General features: G+C 43.6%; 1 protein-coding gene across 3 annotated transcripts in view; it reads right to left on the reverse strand.

Annotated features, from left to right (window-relative positions):
• The window catches only part of AOPEP (aminopeptidase O (putative)), a 1,755,563-nt gene that overhangs the window by 952,423 nt on the left and 789,829 nt on the right, over nucleotides 1-13,311 (reverse strand). The window lies entirely within an intron of this gene.

Below are 13,311 nucleotides of genomic sequence, written 5' to 3' on the forward strand. Positions count from 1 at the left end.
GGCAGCGTGGGGTCTAACGTTGTTTTTTTTATAATTGGAGAAACCCAAGCCTGCTTCCATCTAGTGGGTATGATGGCAGTGGTGAACGAGGAATTTATGATGTCTCGAAGGGGGTTGAGAACTGTCAAATCAGCTGCTCTAAACTGCGGTGATTTTAGTGGGTCAGCAGGTGAGCCTGATTTGACTTTTTCACAAAGTTTGAGAAAATCCTCTTGGCTCAACACAGGTATATTAGTGAGTTTAGAGTTGATCTTAGTGGTAGAAGCATTGAAACAAAGGGTGGTTGGGAAGGAGTTATACATTTTCTGAATTTTATCCATAAAAAAGGATGCCAAGTTCTCACAGTGTGTGGGAGAGGTATGTGACTCCGCGACAGCTTTTTTTGCGCTGAGGTCTTTTAATATTTAAAAAATGGTTTTGGAGGGATTCTGACTAATCCCAATTTCATTTGCGTAGTATGCCGCTCGTGTCCTACAAACGTTTTTGTGGTAGTTTTTTTGTACCTGGACATATTGAGCCTTAAGTGCAGAGTCATAGGTCTTTCTCCATTTTCGCTCAGCGACTTTACATTCTTTCCTGAGGGAAGTGAGCGCTGCATTGTACCAAGGACTAGATTCCTGGGAACGAACTCTAATCCAGCCAGCCGGAATCAAAGTATCCAAAGCCTGGGTGATCCAGTTACAGAAATCCTCATAACTCAGGTCAGGGTCTTTGCTAACTTTCGGGGGATTAGATTTAAGTAGCGCGTGAAATTCTTCGAGATGGAGTTTCCTCCAAGGGCGTTTCAGCACTCGTTGGACATACCTCGTGTTGGATACACCGCGAATAGTTAGTGTCATGATCACTAATAAGTGGTCCGTCCAAGTCATAGGAATGGGAGCTCCCACCGCCACTCCTTCTAAGTTCGAAAAAATGGGTTCTAGGAGATGTCCACCTCTATGAGTAGGGCCACTGACCAGCTGACAAAGTTGGAACGCGGCAAGGTCAGCTAGCAAATTGCTGATCTTGTTGTCCGTGGTGAGATCAAAGTGGATATTTAGATCTCCAAAGATAGAGAAGTTGGCGTTTCCAGTAACCAACGAACAAACAGTTTCGAGGAGGGCTTTAATAAAGCTGCTGTCCTGCCCCGGGGTCTGTATATCAAGATACCGCATAGAGTTAACTGTGGGTTTATCTTGATATTATAGCGGGCGCATTCGCATCCTTCGATGTTGAGTTTGGTAAATAGGCATGAATATTGCGACTTAGCTATCATCGCTATCCCTTCACCCCACGATTGTCTGTTTAACGTGTAGGTGGAATATCCTAATGGGGTGGCTAGGTTGATAATAGAGTTTATATCCTCTTGCAACCAAGTCTCCGTGAGGAATAGGATGTCTAATGAATGCTTAGTAACTAGTGATAGAGGTTAGGGGGTGCACAGCTAGGGTAAGTAGACGTGTTAGGAAACAAATTACAAAGTTCAGGGTGCTCTCGAAGGGTGGTGTTATCCGTCAAAACACCAACTCATAACACTCGGGTTGTGTATGCAGAAACTGCGAATACATCCCCTTCAGCGGCACACCAGGAGTGATCACGAAAATGATTCAATGTTCGATTATTTTATTTTTCATAAACTTTTTTCAGTAGTTTTGAGCAATTCTTGGCTGATATTGACAGCATATCAGAAGACAGCGTGTTGTTAGTTGGGTTAACTTAAAGAACTCATTCCCCAATGCATTTCGGGCGGTGAAGCCCTTGATCACGGAGAGCTGTGGAGGAAGATAGAAAGAACGGGGGTCAGAGGACGGTCAATTGAGGTCGTGTGGGGGAGATTACCAGTGCTAAGGGTGTTGGGACTTAAACGTCGTCAATAACAAAAGTGCTCGATTATATTGTGAGGGTACAGGGAGTGTAACACAGAATATTACCGCGAGTGAATAAAGATTAACAAGCTAACGGCGGATACATTAATAGAAGATTGAAGCAGGCGTGCAAACTTACTTCATGGTAACGCGTAGCGCAAAGAAAACGCTATCTGTCGACTCGTGGGCTCGCTGTCTCGTGTGCCGGTGTGTGGGGCTGGTAAATGAAAGGATTAGTGGAAAGCGACGGTGGACTCATGCATTAGGTGCCTAGAGTGAAAAGTATCAACAAATGTGGGGGCCATATTGGAATAGGTGAAATGTGTGTCGGGAACTGGTGAATGGTGTCAGGGTTGTGCAAAAAAGCTAGGTGAAGAAACAGGAGTACAGTAAAGCAGTTATACAAAATGTAATATGGAACGTAACAGGCATATTAAAGATAACAACTAAATTCAAGGCGATCATTGAGCCCATCGGGCTTCAGTGTCTGTAATAGGTAAATCCATTCCAATTCTCTTTTTAACAACAGTTTGTTGTTATCAATTCCTTCGTTCTTAGGAATGATTTCCAAGACAATAAATTTCAGTTGGGCGATGGTATGGCGTGCATCAACAAAGTGCATGGCTACATTGGACTTTTCCAATTTTAACCGTATGTTGGACTTATGTTCATTAAGGCGAGTTTTTATTTTGCGCTCTGTTTTGCCAACATATAGTTTGCCGCAAGGACATTTCAAGGCGTAGATCAAGTTGGTGGAGTCACAGGTGGCATCGACTTGGAGTTTAATGTTGTGTCCTTTCATGGGGTGTTGTATACTGTTGCCTTTGATGACATTGTTGCAATGATTGCAGTTTAAACAGGGTTGGGTTCCACGATGGTGTTTGGGTGTCTCAGTGGGCCTGGCAAGAATCTCTTTGAAGTTTCTGCTCCTGGTGTGAGCAAATATGGGTGGTTTTTCAAAGATGCCCTGGAAATCAGGTTCATTCTGCAGTATGGGCCAGTGTTTCCGTATGATCTTTTTGTATGCCGCGCTGGCTGTGGAAAACTTCGACACGAGTATCATGCGTTGTTCTGTGGGTTTGTGAATTTTGACCAGGCTATCTGATCTGGCGATGTTGGCCACACGTGATTGTGCTTGGTGCAGTATGTTCTCAGGATACCCTCGATCACGAAACCTGTTGTGCATTTCCTTGATGCGAATGTCAACTGTGGCATCATCCGATACTATGCGCTTGATGCGCAACATCTGAGAGAAAGGAAGGTGTTCCTTCAAGGATCCTTTGTGAAAACTAGCAAAATGAAGGGAATTGTTGCGATCTGTGCTCTTCCTGTGGAGATCCGTAACCAGTCCTCCAAGGGTATTCTTTATGAGGACATCCAAAAAGACTATTTCATTTTCACTAATTTGCCATGTAAGGTTGATGCGAGGATCTTTACTGTTGACTTCAGTGAGTAAATCGTGAAGGGATTCTTTGGTATCGGACCACAGTATAAACAAGTCATCTATGTACCGTACGTACATTTTTGAATGATTTTGAAAACTTGAATTGGTGTAAATGTGGTGTCTTTCCCAATGTTCCATATATGTATTCGCGTATGACGGGGCAGCGCAGTTTCCCATTGCCATTCCAGACAGTTGCAAAAACCATTGATTATCAACTTTAAAATAACTATGGTACAAAATGAATATAAGCAATTCCATCAGGAACGTTTGCATGGGTGAGTCAATATCACTATTGAGTAAAGTATGTTCAATTGCTTCAATTCCCCCTTGATGGGGTATCGAAGTATATAGCGAGCTGACATCAGCTGTACAAAGGACAAAAGGCTCATTGTTGAGGGTTTGGATTCTAGATAATTTCGTTAGAAAATCCGTGGTGTCTTTAATGTAGCTCGCTGCTTTGGTGACAAGAGGTTGCAAGTACTTATCGATGAATTTACCGGTAGTCTCATGGATCGATCGCTTGGTGGACACTATAGGTCTAAATGGAGGGTCCATGAGATTTTTGTGAATCTTGGGACACATGTACATGGTCGGGCTTTTGGGATGGTCAAGTAACAAATATTTTTTTGTGCGTTCTTCAATAACGCCGGCTTGATGTGCTTTATTGACAAGATCTTTCAGTGTGTTATGATATTCATTAGTTGGATTGTAATCCAAAGCCATATAGGTCGTGCTATCTTGTATATGTTCACTGTCATCAAGGGGGAATTGAAGCAATTGAACATACTTTACTCAATAGTGATATTGACTCACCCATGCAAACGTTCCTGATGGAATTGCTTATATTCATTTTGTACCATAGTTATTTTAAAGTTGATAATCAATGGTTTTTGCAACTGTCTGGAATGGCAATGGGAAACTGCGCTGCCCCGTCATACGCGAATACATATATGGAACATTGGGAAAGACACCACATTTACACCAATTCAAGTTTTCAAAATCATTCAAAAATGTACGTACGGTACATAGATGACTTGTTTATACTGTGGTCCGATACCAAAGAATCCCTTCACGATTTACTCACTGAAGTCAACAGTAAAGATCCTCGCATCAACCTTACATGGCAAATTAGTGAAAATGAAATAGTCTTTTTGGATGTCCTCATAAAGAATACCCTTGGAGGACTGGTTACGGATCTCCACAGGAAGAGCACAGATCGCAACAATTCCCTTCATTTTGCTAGTTTTCACCAAGGATCCTTGAAGGAACACCTTCCTTTCTCTCAGATGTTGCGCATCAAGCGCATAGTATCGGATGATGCCACAGTTGACATTCGCATCAAGGAAATGCACAACAGGTTTCGTGATCGAGGGTATCCTGAGAACATACTGCACCAAGCACAATCACGTGTGGCCAACATCGCCAGATCAGATAGCCTGGTCAAAATTCACAAACCCACAGAACAACGCATGGTACTCGTGTCGAAGTTTTCCACAGCCAGCGCGGCATACAAAAAGATCATACGGAAACACTGGCCCATACTGCAGAATGAACCTGATTTCCAGGGCATCTTTGAAAAACCACCCATATTTGCTCACACCAGGAGCAGAAACTTCAAAGAGATTCTTGCCAGGCCCACTGAGACACCCAAACACCATTGTGGAACCCAACCCTGTTTAAACTGCAATCATTGCAACAATGTCATCAAAGGCAACAGTATACAACACCCCATGAAAGGACACAACATTAAACTCCAAGTCGATGCCACCTGTGACTCCACCAACTTGATCTACGCCTTGAAATGTCCTTGCGGCAAACTATATGTTGGCAAAACAGAGCGCAAAATAAAAACTCGCCTTAATGAACATAAGTCCAACATACGGTTAAAATTGGAAAAGTCCAATGTAGCCATGCACTTTGTTGATGCACGCCATACCATCGCCCAACTGAAATTTATTGTCTTGGAAATCATTCCTAAGAACGAAGGAATTGATAACAACAAACTGTTGTTAAAAAGAGAATTGGAATGGATTTACCTATTACAGACACTGAAGCCCGATGGGCTCAATGATCGCCTTGAATTTAGTTGTTATCTTTAATATGCCTCTTACGTTCCATATTACATTTTGTATAACTGCTTTACTGTACTCCTGTTTCTTCACCTAGCTTTTTTGCACAACCCTGACACCATTCACCAGTTCCCGACACACATTTCACCTATTCCAATATGGCCCCCACATTTGTTGATACTTTTCACTCTAGGCACCTAATGCATGAGTCCACCGTCGCTTTCCACTAATCCTTTCATTTACCAGCCCCACACACCGGCACACGAGACAGCGAGCCCACGAGTCGACAGATAGCGTTTTCTTTGCGCTACGCGTTACCATGAAGTAAGTTTGCACGCCTGCTTCAATCTTCTATTAATGTATCCGCCGTTAGCTTGTTAATCTTTATTCACTCGCGGTAATATTCTGTGTTACACTCCCTGTACCCTCACAATATAATCGAGCACTTTTGTTATTGACGACGTTTAAGTCCCAACACCCTTAGCACTGGTAATCTCCCCCACACGACCTCAATTGACCGTCCTCTGACCCCCGTTCTTTCTATCTTCCTCCACAGCTCTCCGTGATCAAGGGCTTCACCGCCCGAAATGCATTGGGGAATGAGTTCTTTAAGTTAACCCAACTAACAACACGCTGTCTTCTGATATGCTGTCAATATCAGCCAAGAATTGCTCAAAACTACTGAAAAAAGTTTATGAAAAATAAAATAATCGAACATTGAATCATTTTCGTGATCACTCCTGGTGTGCCGCTGAAGGGGATGTATTCGCAGTTTCTGCATACACAACCCGAGTGCTTAGTAACTAGGTCATGGACTTCTAAATGATGTTTTGTCAGGGATCTGATATTAAGCTGTGCTACCACAATTTGTTGATGGGGGCAGGTGTTCGTGAGGGACGGGAGTGTCCTGGGTCTGGGAAGGGTAAACCCACATGAGCATTTAGAGCTGCCTTTCCGGTGACTTAAGGAGATCTTGTTACATGAGGCAGCAGAGTTATTGAGGCCCACTAGGTCTTCCCTGGTATAGACAACAAAATCTCTACCCTTTGGACCAGGGTCCCTGGCGAGAGGCGACCTGCAGGCGCGGACGGGCGCAGACGGGCTTGTCTTTGGAGCGTCTTCGGCGCGCTGAGAGGGCGCCCGCTGCGCGCGTCCACTGCGCGCCTGTAAGGACATCCTCTTAAACGCTCAAGGACCCGTCTGACTGATGCAGGATGCACAGCGGAAGTCGTAGTCACTTCCGGTGTGCTCCTGTACTCGTCCTCCCTCCACAACAATCTGAGTTGTGGAGGGAGAATCCTGGCGACAGGACACTGGCTCACAATTGGCTAGTGGCCTGGTGTGGGAAGGCGGTGGGTGAGATAAAGGCGCGCAGGACTCAACACTACAAGACATGACAAATACTTAACCGATGCACACCTTAACATGATGTCTGGCAGAACACACATCCGCAGAAGGGAGGCATGGTTAATGGGGCTAAAACATTAGAGCTTTTCAACTAAAGCATGACTAGTCAGATGTACCCAAGATACTCAATTGCAACTGTACAGGGTGTGTCATTGTCAAAGGCGTAACAAGTAGAACACTGCATAATGATGTGACAAAGTTGAGTGAAGATATGTGAAAGCGTGAAAGACTGTTATGTATCTTTACGTATCATTGATTCTGTGACGTGCAATTATGAAAAACTTCGAAAATAAAGGTTTAACAAAAAAAAAAAGGTGACATGCTCTAATGTTGATTCCCCGTTTTCCCTCTTCTTTATTGATTCAATGGCTTTTATATCATCACAATCACAGCTTCAACCATGAGAGTCTGGGATACAACAGGAGTACGGAGAGGTTTATCCACATTTCCTTCCCCATTCACACTCCTATGGGCACCAAGGAATTTTCCCTGGTCGGGACAGAAGGGACTTCTTGAGCTGGTAGTACACAGGTTGTACAGCACTAAATAATATATATGAAGGGGGGCAAATAAAGCCCACTGACCAACTTAAAGATGACTATGGGCTCCAGGAAAGTGAGAATTTTAGGTATCTTCAGGCGAAACACTGGGTCCTCCAGCCACATATAACAAAAGGCACCGACGAGAGACTTTGTCACATTTGAAAATAACCTCCTCTGCAACGACAGTGAGGCGAGGATGGTGTCTTAATACACAACAACTAGGTAAGAGACTCTCTCTCAAAGATGCATGAGAACAATTGCTTGCTATCAAGCTTGATGATGACAACAGATGCGAAGATATAGTAATCAGGGGAGCACCACAGCCAGACACATTAGCAGTACAGAAACTCTCTTGAAAATACTATATTGTTGGTATTACACTCCCACTAAATTAAATACCATATTTTTTATTTATTTATAAAGTTTGGCCATCCAAGAGGTGCTTTTGCTGTCGGCTAGGACGTAGGGGGCTTGGAGCTTGGCTCTAACTCGTGAGCGCTGATTTTGCCCGAAACGTCGGACCTTTTGGATGTAAGTTCTTAAAACAATTGAGGATGCCACTGGTTCCCACTTGGGACACTGCCACAAGGTCGCCTTCTTTGAGCCCCTTGTGAGGAAATGTACCACTTGTATGAAAGAAAAATGATTTCCTATGCATTTCTAGCAAAGAACAGTATATACTGTCACTCTGCGGTACAACTGGGTTCCAGGGAGGCGCTTGGTTGGGTGGGATTTGGTAGATCCTAGCAATGGAAAAAAAACTACACAAAGGGAAGGAAGGGTAGTTTAGGAAACAGTGGGAGCTGCTTTTAACCTACTTGTATAGAGGCTTTATTTCAAGAACTGCAATGTCCATGATGGCTGAGAGCCTTACATATTTTAGTGGATTCCCTCTTCGACCTATATTATGTGGCAAAGGACACTTGGAACTGAAACAGATAAAGCCGCTACTTGTTTGTATTTGAAATTGTAATCAATTTGTTTGCTTGTTATTTGTAATTATTTGGATAATGGAAGATTTTGGTGTGGCAGGGCGGTTTCATGATTTGGGAGGAGGGGAACTGAGGAAATGATCGCACTGCTTTATGTTTTTATTCTTAATGAAATACAATAAACATTAATAAACAATAAAAGCAAAGTCAGGTTTTGTGGTGGACAAAATCATCGTTGTGCTCATGCCCGGTTCGACATTGGAGCTACAAGCAATCAGGCACCTAGATCCTGATAGAGTGGCTTAGCTCTCATTCTTGAAGCATGTGAAGGGAAATGGATCTCAGTGATAAACATGCATAGTTTACTTCATATATTTAGTTTACTTGTTTTGCATAGCGTTGCTTCAATGTAATTTTAGTGGTACTTTACATTGGTTGAGCATAGGAAGCGAATGGCAGAACAGTGAGGAGAGTGTGTAGCGGGAAGATGACGTAGGGTGGGGAGTGACTGCACTCATAAACACAACTGTGGTAATAAGCAATGCCACCGAGCACCAGGCCATGAGGCAGTCTAGGACAACAGTAAGCATATTGCCTTAAAAGGGGCGAAAGGGGAGGGACCGGAAGAGGCCTGGCTCTGCTCTGCCTTAAGAGTAAGGTAAGGTGAATGAGGGCACAGCAAAAAAATGAAGAATATCAAAGAGCATTGGAGACAGAAGGTAACATGGGGTATGAGAGGGCTATTTATCGTATCTGTTCATCCTGCAGGTAACAGAGTCCTAAATCTCCCTCCAGACCCCCCTCAGTCGAAAGGGAAAACCGAAAGAAAAAACATTGCCCGCTACTATACAACCGAGCTGAATGAGGCTATCCTAACAGCGAAAAAGAAACATAGGGTAACAATGACCCTGATAAGGCCTCTGTCACTAAGCCCCTGCTTCAAGACAAAACATATTGCATTATTTACAAAGGGGAAAAGCTCATCAGCATTTCTGTTAGTCATGTCTGTGTGGCTGCTGGTGATAAGCGTTTCCTTTGTGTGTGCACCTATCACCACACTGCACGCGCGGTTTGCAAATGTGCAGTCACCCGTCCCCGTGTGGAAAGAGCATGATTCATCGGCGTCTATCAGCACAGCAGCTATTACAATCTATACAGTAGTTATGAGGACTTGGTGACACCACAGGCAGCTTGACTCCAGGGACGCAGCTGTGTGATTTCTAGGTCTGGCTTGACAGCGCAGCTGTTTGGGCGACTTATTGTTAACAGTTCTTCAAAATATATATAGAGTGAGCTTTGGCTTTACCCAGGGGAGTCTTAAACTCTCGCTTCAAGGTATCACCTGTTTGTGCATAATTCTCCCTCCTATAGAGTGCTTACATTGCAATGCATGAGGGATTACTTTGCAGCTCAAAAGTCCACCGAATCATCACACAATATCACACAATAAAGTATTTGTCTCATTCAGTGCATTGCATAGATAAAAAAGTACTTTTTCATTTTGTTGTTTTTCCCTAGGATGTAATGCACAGTCCCAGTTCCAAGAAAGCCGTGCAGTGGTGTACTACAATCCAAAAACAGACTGACTGTATACTGCCCCATAATACCAATACTTCATCACACCATACACTATCCCCAGCAAGGCTTTAAGTGGGGCGGGTCCTATTGGGTCTTCGAACTGGTGGTAAGTTAAGACTAACTTTCAAATGAGTGGGACCTTAACTTTTCTGATCTATTTCTTGCCATTGGTAGTAAACACCCTAAAGTTAATTTATGCTAGCGATTCAGTTGCTTTTTACATTTTACATTCCATTCCCTAAGAGTATTTGCTTTTTCTAGATGTTTTTCATGCTCCACATGACTGCATACTGTCAACTGAGTAGCATCTAGGCGTAAGGGTGAGTTCTGCTTGTGTGGGTGTTCATAAAGGGGTGCAACGGGAGCTCTGACTTTAAGGCTGAAGAATGAAAGATTCTCACTGTGCCTGACAGTGGGCCACAAGCAAGTTTCAAATCGCATGCTCATCCAGTCACTGGCCTCTCTGCAGAGCGCAGAGAATGATGGAACTAAATGTGTCCATTTTAATTACCATTTTATGTGAAAGAGTGTGAGGAGGAATAAACAGCTGTTGAGACATTGACAGTGCTATGGTTAAAGTTAATGGTGAGCGTACATGCAAGTAGAGCGTGTGTGTACGCGAGAGGCCATGGTGAAGGGAAGGTGACACAAGGATGTTCATTCAAAAGGACAGAATGAGAAGAGAGTGATGTAGAGGAAGAAGATGTATAAGATGCATGCACATGGAGAATATGAAAATGATGTTGGGGGGAAATAGGTGCAAATGAGCAACAGAGATTGCAGAGGAAAGTGAAGCAAAGTAGAGAGCGACAATGACTGGAACACTCTGAATACCACTACCCATTTCAGAGACCTTATTAATGTTTAGTTCGTAGTCTCACATTTTCAGAATAGAAATATTTTAAATTCTAATTATTAGAAACAAAATCATTGTTGTTACCCACTTAATTGATACTGTTAAAAAGCATTGGTAAAGCAAATATGTCTGGGTTGTTTTGAGTGACATACCTGAATGTAATTACAGAAAACTCACAGAATGTCAAGGAAATATTAGGTAGTAGGCAGGCTGGCTTGATTTGCAGGATTTTAGTTCATATATTTAAATCCACACCCTTAATTACATAGGCCAACCCTTTTGAAAATGATTCCTAGTTATGCTTTGTTAACCATACACCTTTTAGAGACTCCCTCATTTGTTTTCTTCAACACAGTTAAAGCATAGATTCCCAGGACACCAACTACATCCCATTTTCCCAAGACTCCATTCAGTGCCTAGAACACACTGCCCTCCACAATATTCTACACTGCCGGCCCTCGAAAGACAAGGCACTGTATCCCAGGAGACATCAACTGCATAAAGTCCCCTCCCAAGACACCACACACTACACAGGGGCAGTCGAGGCCAGCATGACTCATGGGTGGGGGGCGGACACGTGGGGTGTTGCGCTGGGAGGGGTGTTGCGGGGGAGGTCACACAGAGGGGTTAATAAAAAATACAAAAATGAAAAGAATAATTTAAACTTACTTTGAGGTCGGGTCCCGTGTCTTCTCGGCTCCTGCTCTCCTGCCTCCGGCAGGAACAGGAAGCAGGCTGCCAGGCTCCCTCCCCTAATCCAATCACAACACTGCAAGTAGCGTTGTGATTGGTCTGGATGGCGCCCAGCCAGGGGCTTATGAGGTGGGCATGTTCTCCAGGCAGGCTGCAAAGCAGCCCGCATGTAGAAGGGCAGAGTGCGCATGACTGGTTTGGGTGGCCTGAGAGGGCCGACCAAACAGTCTTTGCGCACTCAGGAGTATGCACACCACTCCTCTCTCCCCTGCCCTGTTCGGAGAGCAGAGCAGCCCCGCCCACCTGCAATGCGCAAACATAAAATGATAATAACTCAAAGTTATTACCATTTTATGTTTCTGCTTCTTGCACTGCGAGAAAGCAGTAGGGCGATGCTCCTCCGCCATAGCGGAGGAGACGGACCGTCTACCACCCCTACCAACCTGTATTTAATTTGCCATGGACACACTGCCCTCCACAAGATCAACCATCACAGAATGCAAAGCCAATAGTTCTGACTTTAATGTTGTAACGCAGTGGTTCCTAAACTTTTGATTCTTGCAAACCCCCCTCAATCACTACATGAAGCCACGGACCCCTTCTAAGCAGTTTCTAGAATGTGAACCTCCAAACAGTACACAAAAATACAGAAAAAGTATACATCAAAAAAATGCACAAATTCTGAAATATTCTTGAACTCACAAACAAAAATCGAAATTTCAATGGTACGGTCGAAACAGTGACGAATATCCCGTCCGCCGAAATATAAATCCCATTATATTCTATGGGATTTATATTTTGGCAAACAGGATATCTGTCAACGTTGTGACGGAGTGACCCGTCTGCCGAGATTTAAATCTTTCCCTTTCTCTTTTTGCTCCAGCACTGCTTCAGGTGATATCCCAAGTCCTCCATACTAGATTACATTTGTTATACTTGTGCTGCTCCCATGAATCAAGATAAGGATACCCCCTTTATTTTAGCTTACAATTTCAAATGTCTTCACATTTAAAGAATGTTTAGAATAGTTCAGTTACGCATTGTTATGTGCAGGTAGTTTAGTAATCTGCTAATAGTATTGAATTTTCTAAACAATCGTGGACCTGTGAGCGGGGTCCTCGGCCACAGGTTAAGGGCTGATGTTGTAACGTATTCAAAGCAGTTTACATGCATTAGTGCCGGGGCTTTAATTGGGCTGGGTCTTGCTGGTGTTCATCACCGGCAGTTCTAAAACGCAGGAGTCTAAACAGGTCTTTATCAGGCTCTCCATTTTTGTCCTCACCCTTGGGGTGAAAAAAAAAATCATAACTCTGCAGCAGTGCCACCCTTCACTGCTTTTGAAGTAACTTCAAAGAGAATACTTGTAGTTCTTTACAGTCTCATCATTTCAGAACTGAAGTATTTTCAATATTATATACAACAAACAAAGCCATAGTCGTTGCTTATGTATCTTATGCAACTAACAGCCATTGGCAAAGCCAATAGCCCTAGCTTGTTGTAGGCAGTGCTTGAAATGGAATAATAGAGGTGCAGGAACTTTGTACCCGAGTATGTGCTTGTTTCTGAAAAGTGCTGATACTCTCCAATGAAACTTATTACATCACTCTTCAGAAGTGGAGGTACCCTCCCTCTCAAAATAAAACAGTACCTCTCAGTACCGGCCCCTACCAGCCCATTTAAAGCACTGGTTGTAGGTATAATCTTACTTATTGTATTATATATCAGGATTCAATCACAGAAGTAGCAAAATGTCAGTCAGGTGGCCCGCTATGCTAAGCACAGATTTTTAGCACACACGTTTTAAGTCACGCCCTTAACTGAATTGGCGACACCCCTTTGAGAGCACCCCCGATTTTTCTTCCCACCAGGGGCGGCCTTAGGCATGTGCAAGCTGTGCACCTGCACAGGGCCACCAAACCCCAGGCGCCACCACGCCAATATATAGC

Source organism: Lissotriton helveticus, chromosome 2_1, assembly GCF_964261635.1.
Source record: "Lissotriton helveticus chromosome 2_1, aLisHel1.1, whole genome shotgun sequence".
NCBI lineage: Eukaryota > Metazoa > Chordata > Amphibia > Caudata > Salamandridae > Lissotriton > Lissotriton helveticus.